Here is a 22,563-nt window from a genome sequence, read left to right on the forward strand (position 1 = left end):
AGTCTCAGCTCTGTGTTTGGAGCTCAGGGAAAGCTTCATAGAGGTAGGTCTTTACGAATGAAGGTAGGTCTCATGTATTCATACAGAAGGAAGTATGTAGCAGGTATTTTTGTCTGGAAAAAAACATCTGGAATTCTTTGAGAACAAACTATAAAGGAAAACCAGTACATGTAACTTACTTTCAATTCTAAAGAGCACTTACCATAGTTCCATATTCTAAGTTCCATTTGTTAAACCATAGAAACAGGTGCTTTTTTTGGCAAGGTCAGGAATAGACTTAAAAGACTGGAAAAAGAGCTAGGCATAATAGGATCTTGTGACTCTTTAAAGATTGAACTAAGGTTTTAGTAAATGGTCTTGGATATGGGGGAGGCACAATGAACTCTCTGAGATGACATTAGACTTCTGCATACTGAAATCCTGACTTGGATAAATTGGGGGAAAGTTTCATAAGGCTGATGAAAAGGATAATATCATTTGGTTGTAGACAGTCCATATGTACTGATAAAATGAGGTCTGAGGATAAGGTGCCCAGAAGATAAAATTGCTGCTGCCTCTGCTTTCCCTGCTTCTGGCTCTGGAGGAAAGTGCATTCTTACACTGTTCAAATGTCGCCTCTCATATTATCCAGATTTTCTAGAGTTAGGGATTTTCTTGGACCATCAGGTGTATTCTTTAACACCATTTTGTTTAGTCCTCTGCTAAGGCTCTTAACCAATCTAATTAGTCAAACTTGTTAAATATAGGTTAATTTCCCAAATAGGCTCAACAGGTAATTGTGTCATAGTCATCTTCATAGTGTCAGTTCTAACACATAAGAGCATCCATTAAGTGATAAGTGACTTTAAAAGATGAGGATAGCAGTAGTACAATATGACGATAATACTAATTCAATAAGTTATTGAGCACTAATGTGCCCAGCACTACAGCAGCGTCTGGGAATATGTTGGCCCATATTGTGTTATTTGATGAAGAGCCACTCCCCTGCTCTCAGGGTGTGCTGTGATATTCCACGCAGGTTCCCCTTCCCTACAGAGGATTTTGTTTTCTCACCTTAGCAGTGTGCACCCAACAGCCCTCAACTGTCAGTAGAATTGCCCTCTAACTGAAGAAAGCCACCTCATCTAAAGTCACACTTCCTTCTTGGGCCAGGCTGCATGCAAAGACTAGTCCCTTTGCCCCATATTAGGACAATCTGAAAGACCATCCTAGCTTCAGAGTTCCCCTTAGTGTCAGCTAAAGCTGCCTTTGAGATTGCATCATAGTCCACATTCTTTCTCCACCCCGTGGAGCTTGCTTTCTTTCCACAGGTGGCAATCCTTAATAAATCTCCTACCCACTTATCTTCATCTGAGCATCTGTGATCTTGGTACCAGAAGGGTTGCAGGAAAGTAGGTGCTCCAGTGGGCTTTTGGAGCCGTTTATCTTGCCCTTTCACTTACAGGATGAGATTCTCCTCACTGGGGTAGGGAGAAGTTAACTACTAGCACACCCTGATAGTGCAGTTAAAACTTTCACTAGTGGTGAACTAAGATGGCATGTCAACGCAAAGAAATGCACTGGCAGGCACAAAGATCAGGTGGGAAACAGTGCGGACAGTGGAACTGATGAGTTATTACTGAGCTAGACCGATACCTTGGAAAAAGATAACAGAAGGAGGAGAATGGGCCAGGCATAGTGGCTCACACTTGTAATCCCAGCACTTTGGGGGGCTGAGGCAGGAGGATCCTTTGAGGCTAGGAGTTTGAGACCAGCCTGAGCAACATAGCGAGACCCTATCTCTACAAATTTTTAAAAAATTATCCATGCCCAGTAGCTTGTGGCTGTAGTCCTAGCTATTTCGGAGGGTGAGGCAAGAAGATCACCTGACCCCAGGAGTTTGAGGCTGCAGTGAGCTATGTTTGCACTACTGCACTCCAGCTTGAGCTACAGAGTAAGACCCTGTCTCAAAATAAAAGAATGAGAGTGATTAGTTGGTAATTAAAAGCTGAGTGTGGGATCAAGAGCAGTGGCTCATGCTTGTAATTCCAGTGCCTCAGGAGACCAAAAAGGGAGGATAGCTTGAGGCCAGGAATTCAAGACCAGCCTGGGCAACATAGCAAGGCCCAACTCTACAAAAAATTTTTAAAATCAGCAGGGCATAGTGGCATACATTTGTTGTCCTAGTTACTCAGGAGGCTGAGGCCAGAGGATAATTTGGGTCCAGGAGTTTAAGGTTACAGTAGCTTACTATGCCACTGCACTCTCAGCCTGAGTGACAAAGCAGGATCCTGTCTCAAAAACAAACAAAAACTCAGTGTGAGGGCCAGAAAACCTCCCCTGTAGAATATCAGACTCTCAGTTCCTCAAGCCAATGAGGAGAGGAAGCTGAGGACCAGGCCCAGGACTTAATCATGAGAATAAAACTCCAAAGAAGTTAGGACCCAAGCTAGGCAGGTCTACTGTGCTGTGGTCAGGACCCTGATTGGGAGAAAATGGAACCCTGACACAAGGGATGAAACCATCTGGGTTGATGCACCTGAAAAATCTTCAATCCTCAGGTTTCGAGAACCTTCTAAGGCTACAGAAGTGCCCCTCTCTTCTCTAATAAGGGCCAGTATGCTCCCTGTTTTGCTTGAAGACAATGAGCTGTCTCTCCAAGGACAAAACATACACTCCTCAGGATCCTCCCCACCTTCCTCTCTTGGCAACTAAGCCAATTAAAAGAAAGTTAAACTGACTGGGTGCAGTGGCGCATGTCTGTAATTTCAGTACTTTGGAAGGCCAAGGAGGGCGGATCACCTGAGGCCAGTAGTTCGAGATCAGCCTGGCCAAAATGGTGAAACCCTGTCTCTACTAAAAATACAAACATTAGCCGGGCAAGGTGGTGCACGCGCGCCTGTAATCCCAGTTACTCGGGAGGCTGAGGCAAAAGAATTGCTTGAACCCAGGAGGCAGAGGTTGCCGTGAGTCGAGATTGTGCCACTGCACTCCATCCTGGGCTAAAGAGGGAGACTCTATCTCGAAAATAAATAAATAAATAAAAATAAAAAATAATCACGACCCCTTACCCAATTTCCAGACCTGAGTCAGTTTTTGGATCCAGGCCCATTAACTAAAGAAGAATCTGGGTCCCCAGGAGGAAGGACTGTGTAATACCACAAGTGTGCACATTAATGATTCCTCTAGTCCTTCTCCAAAGGGACTTATCGCCATTACTCAGGAAATCATACAGTGGTGAAAGGGGAATACTCAACATTTTGATATCTGTTGGACACAGAGTCTGAGTTAACAATGATACCACAGAACTGAAAGTCATTATATGCCCTTGATTACAGTAAGGGTTATGGAGGTCGAGTCCTAGGGAGTCCTGGCCCAAGTCTGGCTCACAATATATCCACAGACCCACCTAGTCCTTGAGTATATAATTGTGATAAATATACTTGATTAGTGACACCAGGTTTCTCGGTGTGTGTGGTAAGAGCTAACATAGTGATAAAGGCCAGGTGGCCAGGTGGAAACTTTAAAAGTTGACCTCTTCTCCATACCAATATAGTAAATCAAAAAATAATATTTCAGGGAATGGCAGAAATTAATGCCATCCTAAAATATCTAAAAGATTCAGGAAGGATGGTTCACATTGTATCTCCATTTAATTCACCAGTCTAGCCCCTCCAAAAATCAGATAGTGGGCTACCACAAACTTTATGAGGTAGTAGCTCCAATTGTATCTACAGAGACAGCTATAGGCATCTTTGTTAGAGCAGACCCACATGGCGTCAGGTGGACTTCTAGTTCAAAAATGGCAGTGTAGATGCAAGCTGGCTTCATTTCCACACTAGAAAACCAAAAACAAATATACAGCACCGAGATGATCACCAACAATATCCCAGAACTCAGATATGAGGATGAGTCAATTCCTGGGGACATAGAAGTCAAAAAACTCTGAGCAGATGGTAAGAGAATCAGACTTTTATATCTGCGGTGCCCCTCCCCACAATCTGTCTGGCACCAAGTGTGTGGAAAACTTCCCCCAACTCACAGTTTCCACAATGGAAAAAGTGAGAAAAGGTAGACAACCCACCTCCCTGCCGTCTTGGATTCCCTGGAAGGAGACCTGTCCCCAACTCAGCCCATGGGAAGTATCATGAGTACCTGAGGGAAAAACATTACCAAGGACAACCAGAGACAAAGGGAGGAGGCAGGACTTCAATTCCCAGCCCTGGAAACTCTGCTCTGGAACTTGACCAAAGAAGATGCCAGATCAGAGTGGCTACTCAGCAGCAATAGCTGTAGGAGATGCATTCCACAGGTCCTCTTGGCACAAAGCTTTAGCCGGCCTTTCACACTGCCAGGATATCCCCTTTGGGACCTCCCCCATTTGAGAAGGGCATCACTCTGATGAGTTTCTAAAGCGGAGGCAAAGCTGGGCATAAGGTGCCATCAAGTGCCAAAAAGGAGACAGTGATCTAGTGGGAAAATAAGACATTTAACAGATAAGTCACAAAGAATCTCTAAGCAAACATCACCAATAGAAAACAAAACAAGACAGAGAAGACTGGAATAAACAATCCTTCAGTGCAAAGATATGGACGTACATCCACAAGAAAAACAACAGCAATAGGGAACCATGACCTCCCCAAATGAACAAAGCAAGGAACCAGTGTCTGAATCTAAGAAAATGGTGATATGTGAGCTCTCTGACCAGGAATTCAAAATAGCAGTTTTAAGGAAACTCAGGAACCTCCAAGATAACACAGACAAGCAATCTATAAGTTTATCAGAGAAATTTAACAGATTAAAATACTTTAAAAAAAAAACAAAATTCTCATTACTGAGAAATATATTTGCTGAACTAAAAAAAAAAAAATTAGACGATTTCAACCACAGAATGGATCAAGGAGAAGAAAAAATCGGTGAGCTCAAAGACAGGTCATTTGAAATTACACAGTGAGAGGGCAGAGAAGAAAAAAGAATGAAAAAGAATGAAGATCACCTACAAGATATAGAAAATTACCTCAAAAGACCAAATCTAAGAATAGCTAGTGTTCAAGAAAAAACTGAGCAAGAGCAAGGGGTAGAAAGCTTATTCAAAGAAATAATAAAAATTTTTCCAAAACTTGAGAAAGATATAAATATACAGGTATGAAGGTCAGAGAACACTAAACAAATTCGACCTAGATAAGACTACCCCTTTGAGAGGCACAGTCAAACTCTCTAAGGGCAAGGACAAAGAAAGGGTCCTAAAAGCAACAAGAGAAAAGATGCAAATAATACAAATTCCAATTCATCTGGCAACAGACTTCTCAACAGAAACCATACAGGCCAGGAGCAAATGGGATGAAATTTTCAGTGTTGAAAGAAAAAAAAAATCTGCCACACAAGAATACTGTATCCAGCAAAGCTATCCTTCAACCATCAAAGCAAGATAAAGTCTTTCCCAGATAAACAAAAGCTGAGAGAATTCACCACCATGAGGCCCATCTTAAAAGAAATGCTAAAGGGAGTTCTTCAATCCAAAAGAGGAAAAAAAGCACTAATATGCAAAAACAAAAACATTTGAAGGTATAAAACCCACTGATGAAATTAAGTACAAAGACAATCCCCAAATACTTCAATACTGAAATTGTGGTGTGTAATCCACTTATAACTCTAGTATGAAGACCAAAAGACAAATCTACCAAAAACAGTAACAGCTACAGCAACTTGTTAAAAGATAAGCAATATAAAAATACATAAATTGAGACAACCAAAAGTCAAAATGTAGAAGGGATGGAGTTAAGGTATAAAGGCTTTTTTTTAGGTTGTTGTTTTTTTTTTTAATCTAAGATAAGTTGCCATCTCTTTAAGATGACTTGGTATATCTATGTTTTATGTAAGCCTCATGATAACCACAATGTAAAAACCTATAATAGATACACTAAAAACGAAAAGCAACAAATTAAAACATATTCCAGAGAAAATCGCTTAACCACAAAGGAAGACAATAAGAAAGGAAGAGAGGAATTAGAAAACAAGAATTAGAAAACAAGCACAAAATGACAGTAGTAAGTCCTTACTTGTTAATAATAACACTGAATGTAAGGGGACTAAATTCTCCAATTAAAAGACATAAAATGGCTGAACAGATAAAAAAAAAAACAAGCCCTGAACTATATGCTGCTAACAAGAAACTCACCTCCGCTGTAATGACACACATAGATGGAAAGTGAAGGAATGGAAAAAAAAAAATCTATGCAAGTGGAAATCAAAAAAGATCAAGAGTAACTATACTCACATCAGATAAAATGGACTACGAGTCAAAGACTATAAAAACAGAAAAAGAAGGTCACTATATAATGACAAAAGAGTCCATTCAGCAAAGAGGATATAATAATTTATATATCTATGCACCCAACACTGGAGCACTCAATTATATAAAGCAAACATTAACAGATCTAAAGGAAGAGATAAACTGCAATACTGTATATTAGGGGACTTCAACAACCCATTCTCAGTAACAGATAAATCATCCAGACAGAAAACCAACAAAGAAACACTGGAGTTAAACTACATACTAGATCAAATAGGCCTAACTGACATTTACAGAATATTTCACCCAACAGCTACAGAGTGCGATGGTGTCATCTCGGTTCACCACAACCTCTGTCTCCCGGGTTCAAGCAATTCTTCTGACTCAGCCTCCCAAGTAGCGGGGATTACAGGCATGCACCACCATGCCCGGTTAATTTTTGAATTTTTAGTAGAGATGGGGTTTCTCCATGTTGGTCAGGCTGGTCTTGAACTCCTGACCTCAGATGATCCACCCACCTCAGCCTCCCAAAGTGCTGAGATTACAGGCATGAGCCACTGTGCCCAGCCCAGAATACACATTCTTTTCTCATTCTCCAGAACAGACCATATTTCAAACAAGTCTCAACAGACGCAAAAAAGTAGAAATCACAACATGGCACCACGTATACAATATGCAGCTGTTGATCTGACAAATGCATCCTTTCTATCTCTATTAGAAAAGAGGATCAGAAACACATTGCCTTGGATCAGACAATAGTGAACACGTATAATCTTCTTAGAAGCATGCTAACTCTCCCAGCTTTTATTGTAATACAGTCTGAAGGACCAAGACCAGCTGGGCATCTTGCAGAACATCACTGATCCACTACATCAATTATACCATGTTAATTGGGCCAGAAGAGCAAGAAGTAGATAATACACTGGAGCTACGGCACATATACTCCGAAGGTGAGAGATAAACCCTACAAAGATTCAAGGGTCTTCCACTGGTGGCTCTCTGGTGGGTCCACAGTCCAGGGTATACCAAGATATCCCTTCCAAAATAAGCAATAAATTATTGCATTTTGTACCTCTCACCATAAAGAAGGAAGCATAGAAGAATGATAGGTTTCTATGGGTTCTAGAGGCAGCATATTCCATGGCAGGAAATACTTGCTGTTACCTATACACTGGATGACATAAAAGGCTTCCAATTTCAAGTGGGACCCAGAGCAGAAAAGGGCTCTGAAGCAGGTCCAGGTGGCAGTTTTACCACTTGTGCCATACCACCCAGCAGATGGTGTTGTATTAGATATGTAGGAAAAGATTCTGTATGGAGTTTATGAGAAGTCCTAATGGGAAAAATCACAATGCAGACCCAAGAGTCTGGCCATGCTATCTGTAGCAGAGAAGTAAACACCTTTCAACAAACAGCTACTGACGTGCTACTGGGCTTTTATAGAGATATAGCACCTGACAAAGGGATGCCAAGTGGCCATGAAGCCAAGACCAATGATCATGAGCTGGGTTCTATACATGTAGAACACAAACATAGGCAGACAGTACAGTATGTTACATTAGCAAGCAGCCTAGACTCCCATGTCTCTACCACTGTTGCACCAGTGTCTCTCCCTTGGCTTACACTTATTGCCACTGATCCCATATGACCAGATGATGAAAGAGGAAAATGCATGAATTTGACTCACAAATGGGTATATTTTGGCAAACAAAACAGATGGTGGCTAGGTTACTGTGCCACTCAGGGGTGGCCATGAAAGTCAGTGATAAGGGAAAATCCTCCCAAAGGGCAGACCTTTGAGTAGTGTACTTTGCCGTCCATTTGTGTAGAAAGGGTCTCAAGGTTAGAATATACATGGGCGGTGACAACTGGCTTGGTCATAGGATCAGGGTCCTGAAAACAGAGAGACTAAACTATTGGGAACAAAGAGATTTGAGATAAAAATGGTGGACTGGGCACATGAGAGTGGGCACAAAGTGTTAGGAGCTTTGTACTGCATTTGATCTATACCACCAAGTATCCATAATAGAAAAGGCCCTGAACAACCAAGTCAGTATCAGGACTTGGCCAGTTAATAACACCCAGCATCTGGCATTGGAATAACTACTGTGGCAGGATTGGAGGCTAATAGACCTAACAGGATGGGCGCCTATACACTGAGGCTGATTTGTTACAGTCACTACTAAATTTTCAGCCTGCTAACAACAGAGACCAATGCTGCAATACTGAGTGCCTATTCCTCAAGAAGACCAATCAGCCACTTGGTGGCAAGCTGACTTACAATAATGATCCTAACAAGAGGCAGTGACTCATTTTGACAGGAATAGACACATATTTTCCATGATTCTTCTTTTCTATCTGCAGGGCATCAGCCAACATCACGGAGGGCTTTCAGAGTGTTTGAACTACCTCATGGGACCTGTTTTATAGCAAAGGAGGAAAGATTGTGGGCAAATGACCACAGCCTCTGCTTGTCATATTATTACATGCTGCATCACCCAGAAGCCTCTGGCCTGATAGAATAATTAAATAACTTGTTGAAGGCATACATAACACGAACACCATCCTTTAAGATGAAATGTACACTTTAATGGTCTTTCTGTAGGGCTGTGTTCTCAATAGGTAGAATACATGGGTCCAGGAATCAAGGTGTAGAAGCAGGAATGGCCCTGCTTTCTATCATTCCCAGTGATTCTCTTGGGGGAAATTGCGCTTCCTGGCTCCACAACACTGGGCCCTGTCATTTAGAGGTCCTGCTTCCTAAAGGTGAAACACCTCCACCAGTAGATGTAGTTTGCTGTTCAGTGAGACCCAAGAAGAGACTCATTAGTCTCATTGAACTATGAGCTACATCTGCTGACTAGGTACTTCAGGTTCCTTGCACCAAGAGTAGCAGGCAAAAAGAGGAGTCACATCCTAGTAGGGATAATGGATCTTATCATAAAGAGGAGGACTATGGTTACACAGTTGGAGGAAGGAGGAAAATGTTGGTACCCAAGTAGTGCATGGATGCACCTCTTGGTATGCTCTTGACCAATTTTTATTGTAAATGGACAGTGTAGCAGCCATTATCAGCCTAAAAAGATTATGGGGACCAGGGACTCTGAGCCTCTGAGGATTGAGGGCTGAGTTTTATCACCAGGTAAGTCACTGAGACCAGCTGAGAGTGTCACTGCATCCAAGGTCACCCCCATCTTTGAGTTCCCTGACCTTCTTGCTCCAATATGGGACACCAAAGGGCCAAACAGCTTCAAAGTTTCCCATGGGGTCAGCTGAGAATACTGTTGACACTGTATCACAACCCAAGTCCTCCTTCCACCCAATCCTCATTTCTTCCCATTCCTTCCACGGATGATGATCACGAAAGCATTCCCTAATAAACCTGCTGCCCACTGTCTCCTGAGTCTGCTCCCTGAGAGTCCCACCTGAGATATGGAGTTATAGTTTAGTGAGAAAAGATGTTAAGAATATCATATAAATCACGTAATTTAAGATATATAAAATTACAAGCCAGCATTTGAGATACCCTGGATTCTCTTCAGATCATGTATCTTTTGCCTTTTATTAGAATTTCTAGAGATAGGACAAATTATGAGTTTGTAGCCAGTTTTTCTTTGCTTTTTATTTTTGGCAGGGTTGCTATGGTTTGGATATGGTTTGTTTGTCCCTTCTCCTGCAAATCTCATGTTAAAATTTGATTCCCAGTGTGGTGGTGTTGGAAGGTGGGGCCTAGTGGAAGGTGTTTGGATCATGGGGGCGAATCCCATATGAATAGATTAATGCCTTCCCTTAAGTGTGAGTGAGTTCTCACGCTATTAAATCCTAAAAGAGTTGGTTGTTAAAAAGAGCCTGGCACCTCTCCCTAACCCCTGCTTCCTCTCTTGCAAGTGATCTCTGCACACACCAGCTTCCCTTTACCTTTGCATGAGTGGAAGCAGCCTGAGACCATCACCAGATGCAGAAGCCCAATCTTGAACTTTCCAGCCATCTAAAATCAGGAGCCAAATAATATAAAATACCCAGTCTCCAGTATTTCTTTATAGCAACACTAAACAAACTAAGACAAAGTTTCTGTAGACGGTGTATGTGCTGCAATGACAAAAAAATTTGCATTTTCAAAAGATTTATTTCAACATTATCCAAAACAATATGTAGGAAATGAAATAGAAATTATGCTATTTGAGGACAACGTCCACTGTGAGTAATGCTGCATCTAGAATAACACTGCATCTCAAGGTCCAAAGAAGCTAAAAAACATGAAAGAGCCCATATTGTAATATGAGTTCTAAAAAGGATAGTTTCATGAAAGTTTCAGAGTATTATAACTAAGCAGCAGCTCTTACTACATTGAAAAAATGAATTTCTTTTAAGGCAATACATTATAGCTTTACCTGAAAAATTGTGAACTTGTGGAAATTACTGAAGATGTGGTCTACTCAGAACATTTTACAAGCTTGACAACATATTCAGAATTACTAGCTTGACAATATACTGAGATAGCGGATCACGATGGCTTTCTGCCACAAACACAGCTGATATCAAAAAGGAGACGATAATAACAAGCCAAGTCTTACATTTCTTGTAATTAATTTATCATTTTCTGATTTCTTCATTTCCCTTAATTTTTTTAGGTCAAGACTTACCAAAAAGGCGATCTGCAGAGAACAGTGTGTAGTGGAGATCTGATAGCTATTCAGTCAATTTGAACATTAGAGAGGGCAAAGTAGTAGATGGATTGGAATATGTGGGGTTTTTTGCTTCACTGCTTGGGCTGAGGCAAGAGTGGGACATTGTGGAGAGAAGACCTGAATAAACTAGTTTTTCTACCTATGCTAATCTGAATGAATGGATAGCTGCCACATGTTTATAGCATTCCGTTCTAATAGATACAATAGAGGTTTGAAAAATATTTACATATATCTCACCAAAAAAAAAAAAAGGCAGAAGACAGAGAGAAACTGTTTTCAAGCGTATGAGCTAAAACCAAAGAAAGGCTTGGACTCACAGATGTCTCCAGTTATAATGTTTTAAAATAAGATGAACGATTGGAGCTCATTTAGATGGTAGGTTAAGAATTAGATAGTATAGTAAATGCTGGGTTCTATTACAAATGTTTACATTTTTATTTATGAGCTTGTGCTTTCATTCTGGTGCAATCTCCATTATGGCCAGATGGGTGTGTTACTGCTGCACAGGATTTATTTGAAATTCAGAAACTGATAGTACCTATGCCTGATTGCTTGGTTTATTTTATTCATTTTATCTTATATTTCTAGTTAAGAAAGGTAGTGTTAATGGCAAAAGAAAGCAGGCTAAGGATTTAATATTTTGTTCATGCACTTAATAAAGGACTTAAGCAAATGCTTTGTTTTTATTTGCTAATAGTAGGATGGTAATACAAATTAGTGTTAATAAGGAATATCAACTCACCTGATGGTGCTTGTGTCCTATTAATCATCTTTTGCTTTGAAACACTGGGCTAGGAACAAATTCATACTGAGCTTTAGGATTTTAAAGAATAATTTAGCTAGACTTTATTAAGGATTGACTATGTTACCTGACACTGGACAAAACATTTTACATGCATATATAAAGCCATTTTTCTAAGAAGCTGTACAGTACAATAATTAAGTGAGCATCTCTAAAGATAGATTGCCTAGGTTTGAATTCAAGCTCCATCACATGTAAACAGCTGTGTGATTTGGGGCAAGTTGCTTAACCTTTCATTTCCTCAGTTTCCTCATCTCTAATTTAAAGGTAACTGACTTCTGCTTCCAAACATGATATAGTAACAGGTGTGGGCTAGCGCTCCTCTCACTGTAAACAACTTTAAAACTGGACAAAAGACAGAAGGCAGCTCCTTTCAGTCATTATACATGATAAAGAAAAAATTATTCAATGAGGCAAGGTGCAGTGACTCACTCCTATAATCCCAGCACTTTAGGAGACTAGGGCAGGAGGATTGCTTGAAGCCAGGAGTTTGAGATCAGTCTGGGCAAATAGTGAGACTCCATCTCTACAAAAAATAAAAATAAATAAAAATATTAGCTGGGCTTGATGGTACCCTCCTGTAGTCCTAGCTACTTGGGAGGCTAAGATGGGAGAATCACTTGAGCCCAGGAGTTTGAGGCTGCAGTGAGCTATGATCATGCCACTGCACTCCAGCCTGGTGACACAGTAAGACCCTGTCTTCTGGAAAAAACAAAACAAATTTTTTAAATGATAATTGTTAAAGCACAATAAGGCAGATTTTATTTAGGACTATCTCAAAAGGTACAGGGACCTGTACAATGGGATTTAGCAGTAGGGGAAAGAGGTTAGGTTCAGCTGTGAATACAGCATGGGCAAGAAGGAATTTATAGACAAGGGGCAGAGTGGTGGCAGTGGATAGAAAATTACTAAGAGGAAACATCAAAGGTAAGGGGAATTCTGGCTAAACCAACCAACCTAACAGGATTGTTGCTGAAGTCAGGCCAGATTAATCAGATGTCACCTTTGGGATGACAGAGGATGAGGAACCCAATTAGATATCAAGGGTGATCAGATATCAAAAGTGGGGATTCTTGCTAACCCAACTAAGCAGGGTTCTTGCTACAACTGGCTTTTACATTGAAGTGCACAACTGGGCTTAGCAGAAGCCTTAGGAGCCTGATTAAAGTTTGACCAAGCAAAGAATCTTAGACAACAGCACAGGCTGCTAACCTGACAGAGGAGAAACACATGAGTTGATCCCTCTGGTGGCCCTACATTTCTGCTCAAGGGCCCATTTTGGACTGCAGAATGGAGAAGTGAAGTTCAGAAAGACCTCAGGGATGCTGAGTTGCCTAGAGTAAGTAGGGCAGAGTGCCTGAGGATAAGAAGTGGTGTAGAGAAGGAACTACAGAATCCTGCATAGGGATTCCCCTGAAGTCTTTAGCCAAATATAAAGCTGTGTATGTGCAGAGTAAGATTCTGTGAGGGCCAGCAGAGAACAGTTACCACTGAGGAGTGACAAGCTGAGTCAAGATTCCACAAGTCCTCCAGTGCTGGAAAACAAAGGTGATCAGCATGGTCCAGCAACACATGTTCTGATTATGTGTCACATTTTCCTGCTTTTCTGATTCTCTTACATTTTGATAGATTATATGTTGTACATTACAGATTCTACCTTGTTGTGAATCAAGACTTTGTTATCTTCCTTTAAAGAGTATTGAGTTTTTTTCTCACAGTTAATTTACTGATGGATCACATTGATTCTTATAGGAGGGGTATTTTAAAAGCTTTGTTAGCATGGGTTTAAAGTAGACCCTTTCTAGAGACTAAAGCAGCCCTATTCTTCAAGTATGGCTCTTTCCACAGCATTGCAAGTCACAAAGCCTGCCCAGATTCAAGAAGTGGGCCCAACTTTTCATGGGTAGAGTTAAAAAAAAATCACATTGCAAAGGGTCTGCCTACAGGGAAGGATTGGAGAAATTCTTGCAATGGATCTATCACAGTTCATTTCAATCTGTTTCTTCTTCACTACCCGCATATTTCTGGTGCCAAGCAATAGGTCACATTCACATCATAGTGTGACCTGTGGCCCTGCTTCTATGTGTAGGGTGTAGGTGAACCTGCACAATCACTAGTAGGAGTATTCCTAGAAACCATTCCAATGGTGGGATGACCAATATTTAACTATACATGGATGTGACTACAAACCACATACATATATCCCATTAAACCCAAACTCAATGTAGTCTCAACTCAATTTATCCCTTGCCAAATCCCAGAAATGCCTGTGATCACTCAAAAACTTTAAAGTTGGGGGCTGTGCCTAGCTGGAGCAAGGAAGAGTACTGGGATGGGAGACAAGAGGGAAGTCAGAGGCAATTGTCAAGGGCCAAGCTTGGTTCCAGAGAGTTGAGGAGCCAGATGTCAGAAAAGCGGTGAAGACAATAAGCCAATATGAAAGGAAGGGTCAAGTCTTTAATCCCATGCTGTGATAGAATGGCACCAATCCAGGGTCAGGTGGATCAGCACAGCATTGCTGAGGGAATGCATGAACAAAAGGCTCCTGCAGTTTTATGGACCCAGGGCCTGGGATGAGGAGAAGGTGAAGGGCTTGGAGTGGAAAAGTGCTTAGTACTGAGTCTGAGTGGGGAAAAGTGTCTTCAAGCTTCCTCCTCTCCTCCGATAAGGAGGTCTCTGCAGCAGTCCTTGAGGAAGCTCCCCCTCTACATAGAGACCTCCAAATGGACTCCATAATGATTTGGTCCCTCTGAGTCACTGTTCTCTGGCATCCTTAATTCCAATATTCCTCACATCACATGAACTCTTTGAGCCTCAGTTTCCTCACCACTAAAATGGGGATAACCTGCTCTACATTCCTCTCAGATTAGAAAGATGAAATGAGATAATAAATGTGCAAATGCTTTGAAAACCTTGAAGATGCAAAAATGTAAGCCATTTTCTCCTTACAAAGTTATGAAATTGAGGTGGCTAACTCAAATAGAAAATTCCCTCTGTGACATTTCAACTTCACAGGCTTTAAGAGATCAGCTAAGTAAAAAAAGCAAATGGTTTACCCAAGCACAGGATTCCAAGGTTATTTATGGCATTCTCTGAATCTCTGTAGTACTTCCTGTTGTTACAATCTGTCCTGCATTGTCTGATGATGGCCTTTTATCTTAAATGATGCTGAGACTTTTTGTTACCATTACAACGGCACTGTCTGAAAAAAATATAATGCAAACCATATATACAATTTAAAATTTTCTAGTAGCCACATTCTTTGAGAAAAGAAACTAATTGGGTTATATTTTACTTAACCTGTCAAAAACATGATCATTTTAACATGTAATAAATATAAAAATTATTAATGAGATATTTTACATTATTTTTTACATACATCTCTGAATTCCAGCGTATATTTTATATTTTACATTTATAGTACATGTCTTTTTTCTTTTTTTTTTCTTGGAGACAGAGTCTTGCTCTGTTGCCTAGACTGGAGTGCAGTGATGCGATCTCAGCTCACTGCAACCTCTGTCTGCCGGGTTGAAGCAATTCTCCCACCTCAGTCACCCACGCCCAGCTAATTTTTGTATTTTTAGTAGAGACCGGGTTTTGCCATGTTGGCCAGGCTGGTCTCAAACTCCTGGCCTTAAGTGATCCGCCCACCTTGGCCTGGCCTTGCTGTCACTGACTTTGTAAGGAGTTTCTGCAAATGCTTCTTCAGCCTTTTCCCACATTTTAAAAAACCCCTATTTATATTAATACTTAGTTGCAATTTCTTCCACTGTCACAGAGAACAGAGACTTTTGATTTGCTCTTTCCACCACAGAATATTACTTTAGGAAAGCATTCCATCAAAATATATATAAGGTGCCTAAACTGTGCTATCATCTTAAGCATTACAGGGACTCAGAATGAGGTCGTTAAAGTAATGTTTTCCAAAGTGTGTTCCGCGGAGCTAATCCCACATTCAGCGTATGCAACTTGATATTTTAATTTGTAGCCTAGTGATCTAGTCTTATTCCTTCTGGGTACATATTGCATCACATCTTCAAACACATCCAGCTTCTAGAATGGTGCTGTATACGCAGGAGTTCCTTGAGCTTCGCCTTCCAGCTAACGACAAAATCAGCAATTGCCTTTAACCACAGGAACTTCAGTCCGTTGGTCACTAGGGGGAGACACATATGTGGTGGGCCTCTCCAGGCTCCTCAAATCCCGCCAGAGTCGCCCACTGTATATACTCTGCCCAGCCAAACCACACCCAGTCTTAGGAAGAGGAAACTGCCATCCATTTCATGCTACTGTGGCCGGCGAGCTCAGAGTGGAATCATTTGCAAAGCAGCTCCTCCAAGAATAACCAAGCTGAGATCTAGCTGATCAATGACTGAATTTAGAGTAAAACTTGACAGAATAAAACTCCCTTCGGCTTGTCCGTACTACCTGGGTTTGCAGAAATAACGCTTTTCCTTAGCATTTAATTTTGGGACCCGTAAATATAACTGCTTTTTAGATGCATTCCATAATCTTCAATCAACTTACCGCAGTAATAAAAGATAATTAGGTTAATATAAACTGCTCCAAGGGGTTTCTGATCAGACTGAATTTTATTTCATTTGAAATGAAGTTAGTGCTTAATTTTGCAAGTTAAATAATCTTGACTTTACTCTGAATAGTGGCCTTACATGAAGGAAAATTTCCTTTTCATACATGTGAGAAACTGTTTCTTACACTCATATTCACGAGTGTGACCCTTAGTCCAAGTTGAGGCAATTAACATATTTAGGAAGAAAAAAAACTTCCTCACAGAAGGATTGGCATTGGCCCTTCTGTACAGTAGTGTAAAGTCTGAAGGAAAAACCCTATTGACACCACTTTCTAGCCAAATGCTACAGGACGGTATCAATACTTACTGTACTGAGTAGGCATTTATTTACTTATTTCACAGTGAAGATATCTTTTCTGGAAAATTCCTCATAAGAAAACTGAAATTCAAGCTCCTGCTCGTTCTTCCGCCACCGCTACTCGACGCTGCTTTTTGTGCCCATAGCTTCTTCTGCCCTAAGCAAAAGCTGTTAAATGACGGCGCCGGCGCTGACGTCAGCGAGCAGGGCCGCTAGGCCCCACCAGGTAGCCACTGAAGCCTCCCCTCGGCCCTGCCGGGGGCTGTGCGGGGCGGATGGAGGCTCCCAGGCGAAGGAGTCCGGGAACCCCTAAAGACCCTTAAGGAAGTGGGGTACGGAAAACCAAGCACGAGCAAGAGGCCCCGGGCGGCTGTATCCCTGCTCCGGCGAGTTCAGAGGGAGCGGGCGCCTCGGCCATCCCAGAGCGAGAAGGACGGCGGCGCTGAGGAGGGAATTGGGAGGGGTGTGGGCAGCTCAGAGGCGCGGGAGCTGGGAGCACCGCGAGGCTTAGGAACTAGAATGCTTGTCTGAATCAGCACCGGGTAGGGGATGAAGGAACAAGGGCTTGGGAGGAGACAGATACAGTTTAGAAATTGCCGGGGGCGGAGCAAGCCGCGCGCGGTGGCCCACGCCTGTAATGCCAGCACTTTGGGAGGCCAAGACGGGCTGATTCCCTGAGGTTGGTAGTTCGAGACCATCCTGACCAACATGGAGAAAAAAAACCTGTCTCCACTAAAAATACAAAATTAGCCGGCTGTGATGGTGCATGCCTGTAATCCCAGCTACTTGGGAGGCTGAGACAGGCGAATCGCTTGAACCCGGGAGGCGGAGTTTGCAGTGAGCCAAGATCATGTCACTGGATGTTATTTGTTAATTTTTTGATGTATACTGCAAGATCACACAAGAAATGAAGCTATTAAGCCCAGGTATTGGGCCCTTTATAAAGGTGTTTTTTCATGGTGAATGGGTAAATATGTCTGTACTTTGTATGCATATTAACCCTGACTATGTGGCCTTGAAAGGAGAGATCCTCCCTTAGTTTTCCCTCTCATTTGCCTTAAGTGAGAGCTTTTTTTCAGAGACATGCAGCCAGGAATATTGATTCCAGCGGCAGTCATTGCAGTGGAGAATTTGGGGTTTGAATCATAGAAGACAGAACTAGATAAAATCCTAGATGTTACCTCCAATCCCTTCATTTAAAATTTTGAGGTTATCCAGGCCAGGTGCAGTGGCTCACGCCTGTAATACCAGCACTTTGGGAGGCGGGTGGATCACCTTAGGTCAGGAGTTCGAGACCAGCCTGGCCAACATGATGAAACCCCGTCTCTACTAAAAATACAAAAATTAGCTGGGTGTGATGGTGCATGCCTGTAAACCCACCTACTAGGGAGGCTGAGGCAGGAGAATCGCTTGAACCCGGGAGGCAAGGATTGCAGTGAGCTGAGATGGCACCACTGTTCCCCAACCTGGGCCACAGAGCGAGACTCTGTCTCAAAAAAAAAAAAAAAAAAAAAAATTCAGGTTACCCAGATTAAGATAATTGATAGTTAAGACAGACCAAGAGTAATCACTTTTAGACATCTGTAGACCCTAGTTATTGGGGGTGCTGGACTCTTACCTTTTCCAAGAAAAGGGGTAAATCTTATGTTTCTTAATTCGGAAGGAAAAAAAAAATCTGCCACTTGCAATTTGGCATGGGACAGAGGCAATACTATCAGTTATATGCCTCTACAGTGTGATATTGAGTGATATACATGGAGAGAATCTGTGCTATATTTTACGGTTTACTCTTTTGGGGAAATGAGGCCTTTGACATACAAGGTAATTATTGTTGGGGACTCTGCTCAATAGGAGGCCATCACCTAGGCCCCATGCCAAAGGGAAAGCTTGTAAACTCCACTTCCCTGGAAGGCTGATAACTTGTAATAATCATGACCTGGATTACTTGGTCCTGCTGGGTCCCAGCTTGTGAGATTCTTTCTGATCAAAGTTACCATCATGGGCAAACTGTGGGTAAATAGGTTTTAATCTCTGTGTTTGTAAAGTTCTGTTATCCTGGTCCAAGAGATTAGCAGTCTATAACTTCCTTTTTTTTTTTTTTTCTTTAAACACAAGCATGAAATTAACACTTTTTGCTGTAAACTAATTACAGATTCACAGGAAGTTGCAAAGGTAGTATGGAGATGTCCCTGTACCTTTCACCAAGTCCTTCAGTGGTTACATCTTACATAAATACAGTGCAATATTAAAACAAGAAAATTAACAACAGTACAACATGGATATAGATTGATGTCATTTTTTTAATTCAAAAATTTTATTTGGGGTAAAATATACATAACATAAAATTTACCACCCTAGGCCGGGCACAGTGGCTCATGCCCATAATCCCAGCACTTTGGGAGGCCAAGGTGGGGGCAGATCATGAGGTCAGGAGTTCGAGACCAGCCTAACATGGTGAAACCCCGTCTCTACTAAAAATACAAAAATTAGCTGGGCGTGGTGGTGCTCACCTATAGTCCCAGCTACTCAGGAGGCTGAGGCAGGAGAATTGCTGGAACCCGGGAGGCGGAGGTTGCAGTGAGCTGATATTGCTCCATTGCACTCCAGCCTGAGTGACAGAACAAGACTCCATTTCGGGGAAAAAAAAAAAAAAATTATCATCCTATTTTTAGGTGCACAGTTTAGCAGTGTCAAGTACATTCACATTGTTGTGCAACCAATCTCCAGAACTCTTTCTCTGGCAAAATTGCAATTCTGTATGTACCCTTTAAATACTAATGTCCCATTTTCTACTCCCATCTCCTGGAAACTACTTTTCTATTATACTTTCTACTTCTATGAATTTAACTACTTTGGGTACCTCATATAAGTGGAATCATATACTATTTGTCTTTTTGTACCTGACTTATTTCTTTTTTTTTTTTGAGATGGAGTCTCGCTCTGTCGCCCAGGCTGGAGTGCAGTGGCTGGATCTCAGCTCACTGCAAGCTCCACCTCCCAGGTTTACTCCATTCTCCTGCCTCAGCCTCCCCAGTAGCTGGGACTACAGGCGACCGCCACAACGCCCGGCTAGTTTTTTGTATTTTTTTAGTAGAGATGGAGTTTCACCATGTTAGCCAGGATGGTCTTGATCTCCTGACCTCGTGATCTACCCGTGTCGGCCTCCCAAAGTGCTGGGATTACAGGCTTGAGCCACCGCGCCTGGCCTGACTTATTTCATTTAGCATAATATCCTCAAGGTTCATCCATGTTGTATATGCACCAGAATTTCTTTCATTTCTAAGGCTGAATAATATTCCATTTTATGTATATACCACATTTTGTTTATTCTTCAGTCAGTGAATACCTGGATTACTTCCTTCCACCTTTTGGCTATTGTGAATATGGGTGTGTAAATATCTCCTCAAGACCCTGATTTCAATTCTTCTGGATATTGTCATGGGCTGAATGTCCCCATAAAATTCCTATGTTGAAGCCCAATCCCCAGTATCTCAGGATGTGCCTGTATTTGGAGACAGGGCCTTTGTAGAGGTAATTAAGTTAAAATGAGGTCCTTAGGGTGGGCCCTAATTCAATCTGACTGATGTCCTTATAAGAGGAAATTTGGACACACTGAGAGACACCAGGTACTTGTATGGGCTGAGGGACCACCAAGAAACCACACCTACTTATGCCTTGATCTTGAACTTTTACTCTCCAGAGCTGTGAGAAAATAAGTTTCAGTTAAGTCATTCAATCTATGGTTTTCTGTTATGGCAGCCCTAGGAAACTGATGTAGGTTTATACCAGAGGTGAGATTGCTGGATCATATGGTAATTCTATTTTAATTTTTTGAGAAACTGTCATACTCTTTTCCACAGTAGGTGTACCACTTTACATTTCCATCAGTAGATCACAAGGGTTCTAATTTCTCCACAATCTTGTCGACACTTGTGTTGTTTGTTTGTTTGCTTATCGTAGCCACCCTACTGTGTGTGATGTGGCATCTCATTGTGGTTTTGATTTGCATTTCCGTAATGCAATGAGGTGATGTTGAGCACCTTTTAAAGTGCTTGTTGGCCACTTGTGTATCTTCTTTGGATAAATGTCTATTGAGGTCCTTTGCTCATTTTTAAATAAAGTGCTTGCTTTTTTCTTGTTGAGTTGTAGGTTTCTTATCCTTTAAAAATCCTCTTTTTGGACCTAAACCCTGGGAGAACTGATGACCATAGAAGTTTTAAAGGAACCTAATTTTAGAAAGAGAGGGGGCTACAGATATGTGGATTAATTGTGTGACTTACTGTCCAAACCGGACACTTTTGAGAAGGGGGTGCTAAACATCATTACAATTTTATATTTTAAAAAATATTTATTGACCAACAAATTCATGTTATTATATTGGTAGACTTATAAAAACTTGTATTCAGTTTTCAAAGAAAAAAATTCTTTTTTAAAAAATAAAAATCTAGAAAATTTAGGAAGTTTTATTTCTAAAAAGAATATATATTCAAGGATTTACAAACAAATTTTAAACAGTATTCATATTGATTATCTGAACATTAAAAAAAACTCAACAGAGTAATAACTTTTATTATATATTTGTGTCCACTAATCAGTTACTTAGATGTATCTCTAATATTGTATCACTGGCATTTTCTGAAGTGTGTGTATGGTCTTATTATTTTTCATTTTCTTCTTAAAATTGCCTTCAGTGTTCTTTGACATTGTGTTTTATGATTAATAATTTTGTGATTGTTAACATCCTCAATTGTTTCTTCACAGTAGACCACAATAATATTTTTTTTTTTTTTTGAGACGGAGTCTTCCTCTGTCGCCCAGGCTGGAGTGCAGTGGCCGGATCTCAGCTCACTGCAAGCTCTGCCTCCCGGGTTTACGCCATTCTCCTGCCTCAGCCTCCAGAGTAGCTGGGACTACAGGCGCCCGCCACCTCGCCCGGCTAGGTTTTGTATTTTTTTAGTAGAGACGGGGTTTCACCATTTTGGCCAGGATGGTCTCGATCTCCTGACCTCGTGATCCGCCCGTCTCGGCCTCCCAAAGTGCTGGAATTACAGGCTTGAGCCACCGCGCCCGGCCCACAATAATATTTTTAACTGAGAAACTACTCTCTCTCTCTGCAAGTGCTGAAGTACTTGGTAAATTTGGGGCAAATCCTGCTAAATGGAGGATATTCTAAAATATAATAGTTTTTCTTGTGAAATGTGTAAAATTTCAGCCTAAATATTTTCACAAGAATTGTCCCTTTGCCATTCATCAGAACGCCTGAAGCCACAAATAGTTTTGACAAGACAAAATGTGTCAAATAAATTGTCTCCAGATTCTTTTGAATGTTTTGTCAATTTAAATGCTGCAAAACCATTCAGCGGTCTTCATTTTATTCCATTCGAATGAAGAATATAAATTTATCTAATTAAAAATAAGAACTACATCAAAAAATTCTTCTTACAAGTCTCAACATTCCAAAGTCCAGTTAGAAAATTTTAAGATTATGTCTACATTGTTTGAGCCCTCATCATTTAATTTATTCAGTTCCTGTCTTCTGTGAAGGAATGAAATGTAGTGTTACCCTGTTTGGAAGTTTTGTTTTCACTAATTGCAACTTCATTAAAACTTCAAAAACTGAAGTTTTTAGCATGCTATTCATTGAATATTTAAATTAACAATTTCTAACTGATTCTGTGCAAAGTACAACCAAAATTTAGGGGACTTGTTACACAAAAGTTCAATACCATTGTAAGATACTTAGGATGATTTACAAAGTAGTACTTCAAAGGCCCAAATATTTTAAAATTCAATTGATGATAGATAGTAAAAAAGGTATATAACTAGCTGAAAACTTTAGGGATTTTAAAAATTGAATATCAATTTTGCTAGAAAAATTTTGCAATTTGATTACATATACTGGAAATTATATAA

General features: G+C 40.9%; 1 long non-coding RNA gene across 1 annotated transcript; it reads left to right on the forward strand.

The window, feature by feature from the left end:
* Nucleotides 1-228: 228 nt before the first annotated feature.
* On the forward strand, nt 229-8,846 carry LOC117094796. The gene is made up of 3 exons (XR_004441681.1): nt 229-264; nt 6,990-7,221; nt 8,636-8,846. It is a non-coding gene; the product is annotated as an uncharacterized LOC117094796 (long non-coding RNA).
* Nucleotides 8,847-22,563: the final 13,717 nt, after the last annotated feature.

This window comes from Trachypithecus francoisi, unplaced genomic scaffold (genome assembly GCF_009764315.1).
Source record: "Trachypithecus francoisi isolate TF-2019V2 unplaced genomic scaffold, Tfra_2.0 Lachesis_group13, whole genome shotgun sequence".
Classification (NCBI taxonomy): domain Eukaryota; kingdom Metazoa; phylum Chordata; class Mammalia; order Primates; family Cercopithecidae; genus Trachypithecus; species Trachypithecus francoisi.